The 3,618-nt window shown below is 37.7% G+C and overlaps 1 pseudogene across 1 annotated transcript; it reads left to right on the forward strand.

Moving 5' to 3' along the window:
- The first annotated feature begins 956 nt into the window (after positions 1–956).
- On the forward strand, positions 957–2,118 carry LOC116549232 (annotated as a pseudogene). The gene has a single exon (XR_004267760.1). The product of XR_004267760.1 is annotated as an interferon-induced transmembrane protein 3 pseudogene (transcript).
- Positions 2,119–3,618: the final 1,500 nt, after the last annotated feature.

Genomic DNA, 3,618 nt, shown 5'->3' on the forward strand with positions numbered 1-3,618 from the left:
ATTTGAATGTAGTTAGAGAAAAAACATACCATGCACATATAAAAATGATAAATTTTAAAAAAGAGAAAATATATTCAATAAGGGGAAATAATCTAAAAAGATAAGAAAACAAATTAATGAAATGAAAAACAAATATACCATATAAATACTCAGCCCAAAATTTGTTCCTTAAAAGGACCAATAAATTGATGAACTCCCAAATAGATTAATAGAGAAAGAGATACAAGTAACCATTATCAGGATTACAGCAGGGGAAATCACAACAAATTTGATAAATTCTAAAAGTAATAAAAGAATATTACAAACTTTTCAATAAAATATTTCTTAGAAAAACACCATTTACTAAAACTGATAGAAAAAAATTAAAAACTGCAAACTTTGGATAGCTCTATAAATACTAAAGAAGTTGAATCTTTCATTGAAAATGTACACACACACAAACACACACACATGCTCCAGACCCAGATGGGCTCACCTGAAAATTCTACATTTTAAGAAAGAACATCAACCTTATACAAACTTCCAGAGAATTTAAAAAAGAGAACAATTCTTAACTTGTCCTTAGAAGCCAGGATAAACTGGTTTCCAACAAGTAGGTTATGGCTGGATGCGTTGGTTCACGCCTGTAATCCCAACACTTTGGGAGGCCCAGGAAGAGGGATAACCTGAGGTCAGGACTTCGAGACCAGCCTGGCCAACATGGCAAAACCCCGTCTCTACTAAAAATACAAAAATTAGCTGGGCATGTTGATGTGCACCTATAATACCAGCTACTTAGGAGGCCAAGAGAATCACTTGAACCTTGGAGGCAGAGTTTGCAGTGACCCAAGATCATGCCATTGCACTCCAGTCTGGGTGACAGAGCAAGACTCCATTGCAAAAAAAAAAAAAAAAAAAAAAAAAAACAAGTAGGTTGCAAGGAAGAAAATTTTCAGGCAAATATTATTTATGAACTAAAATTTTCTTAAGCAAAATATTAAAATTTTACTATGTTATGACTGAATTGTGTTTATCCCAAGAATTCAAGATTAACTTGACATTTCAAAATCAGTCATATATTTTACCTACATTAGCAAAAGGAGGAAGAAAAAATTATATGATCTTCTCAATAGAGGCAGAAAAGAATGATAAATGTCAAGTCCATTAATGGTTGAAAACACAGAAGTACTTTAAAAACCAGAATAGTGTCTGCAACAAAATTCACATTTAATAGATGCTGAAAAACTTCCCTCTGAAATCAGAAATTGTACAAACGTGCTCTCCATCACTACTTTCACTTTTACTCAATATTGTACAGGAAGTCTTATCCAGTGTAATAAGACAACATACAAAACAAAAACAAAAACCTAAAAGGAATAGTATTGAAAAGAAAACATCTGTTACTATCACAGAAAATATGATGACTCGAGTTGAAATCCAAAAACAATCTAAAATGAATTCCAGGAGAACTATCCCAACAACCCTACCATGGCTAGTGTTCCCTGGACACCATGAACCACACTGTCCGAACCTTCTTCACTCCTGCCAACACCGACCATCCCCCCAGCTATGAGATGCTGAAGGAGGAGCATGAGGTGGCTGTTCTGGGGGCACCCCACAACCCTGCTCCCCTGACATCCACCATGATCCACATTCGCAGCGAGATCTCCCTGCCTGACCATGTCGTCTGGTCCCTGTTCAACACCTTCTTCATGAACTCCTGCTGCGTGGGCTTCAGCGTTTGCCTACTCCGTGAAGTCCAGGGACATGGAGATGGTTGGTGACCTGACTGGGGCCCAGGCCTATGCCTCCACCACCAAGTGCCTCAACATCTGGGCCCTGATTTTGGGGATCATCATGACCCTTCTGCTGATCATCATCCCAGTACTGATCTTGCAAGTCTATTGATAGATCAAGAGGAATCATCCATGCCAGGTGCTCTGCCCCTGATCTGTTTCCCACATACTTCCATTCCTCACCCTGCCCCTGAGCCACGTCCTGTATCAGCCCTTTATACTCACACACTTTTCTACGATGGCATTCAATAAAATGCATGTGTTCCTGGAAAATAAATAAATAAATAATAAAATAAAATAAAAATAAAATGAATTCCAAAAATTAATGAGTTTATAGTTACTAAATGCAAAGTCAATTTGCAACATTCGATATAAAAATTGTATTTCTGTATATTAGTAGTAACTAAACAAGAAAAAATTCTATAGTGTTCAGGAGAAACAAAATTAAACTATTAAAATAGAAAAAATAAAGTTTAAAAATTATTAGCACATAACATAATAAAGCAGAGATATCAGTCTGGAATTGTGAGAGGTGGTAGAGAAGAAAAAATCAGAAAACAAAAGTAGGCCACAAATCCTTTCCCTTGTAGGTAGAGATATTCTGATTAAACATGGACATTGACAGAGAATCATAAGGTTAAATATACATCTCAAAAAATATAAGAATAAAAATGAGAAGAATAGAAAGTATATAGCTTTCCAACAGCAAGGTGGAGGAAGAGGAAATAGGACAAATAAAGTTTGATAGACAAAAGGTAGAGAGGTAAAAAAATAACTCCAAATCATGAAGTATTTAAATGGCAGCATGTGGGATGCTATGGTGCACTGTCAAGTTTATTTCATTCAAAGGTAGCATCCTTTCTGAGGGGCAGCCTGCATTGAATAACTGATCCCAGACTCCTTCCCTCAATTCAGGACAGCTCCTAAGGTCCTTCTCATCTTGAGCTCTCTGTGAGACTGGCTGAGACCTCTGGTATTGCACTTCAGCCTCTCCTCTGCCCAGTCTTTCCTGTACTCCCTCACAGGGGTTGTTTCCTCAAAACCTTTTCAGATGCGTATGCCTGTCTTCTCTATCTTAATGAATGTTTCTCAGGGGACCTGATTTCAGACAGTTGGTGCCAAGTGGACCAAGAAAGCAGAACTTTAAGGGTAGAATTTTGGAGCCGGTCACCCACCAGGTGGCTAACAATTAAGATATCATCATTGGTAGCAAATGGAGTGTGGAAGATCCTGGAATACCGCGGCAACATATTCTGATTACATTTTGTTGCTTAACAAATATATGCAAAGCCGAGTGGCTTAAAATAACTATTTTATTACCTCTCATAATTCTGCGAGTTAATTAGACTTAGCAGGGCAGTTCTCCAGCTTCAATGATGCTGGATGAGGTTGTAGTCATCTGGAGCTTAATTGGGCTCATTCACTTGCTTGGAAGCTGAGGCTAGCTGAGGCTTTGAGTTCACCTGGAACTGGTGAGCAATATGCCTATGAGTGAACTCTTCAAAATATGGCAGCTGGGTTCCAAGAAGAACATACCAAGAACAAGGTTTCTGAGAGAGAAGAACTAGAAAAAGCAAGATCATTTAAAGACTAAAGCCAGCATTTTGTATAGTACAACATCACTTACACCATATTCTATTATCAATGTAATCACAGCATAGACTAGATTCAAAGAGAGAGGACGCAGGACATGGAATATGTATATGGAAGGTGGGGTAAAACTGAGCCACCTTAGAAGACTAGCTAATGCACAGTATAATTGTTAAAATTTCACTGGTGGTGAACTCAGAGGGTATAATAGTGAAGGAAAAGCATTGATGGGTGCAATATCTCAAAAGTTTGG

The sequence above is a fragment of the Sapajus apella genome, unplaced genomic scaffold, assembly GCF_009761245.1.
Source record: "Sapajus apella isolate SASKATOON/1434 unplaced genomic scaffold, GSC_monkey_1.0 scaffold1, whole genome shotgun sequence".
Classification (NCBI taxonomy): domain Eukaryota; kingdom Metazoa; phylum Chordata; class Mammalia; order Primates; family Cebidae; genus Sapajus; species Sapajus apella.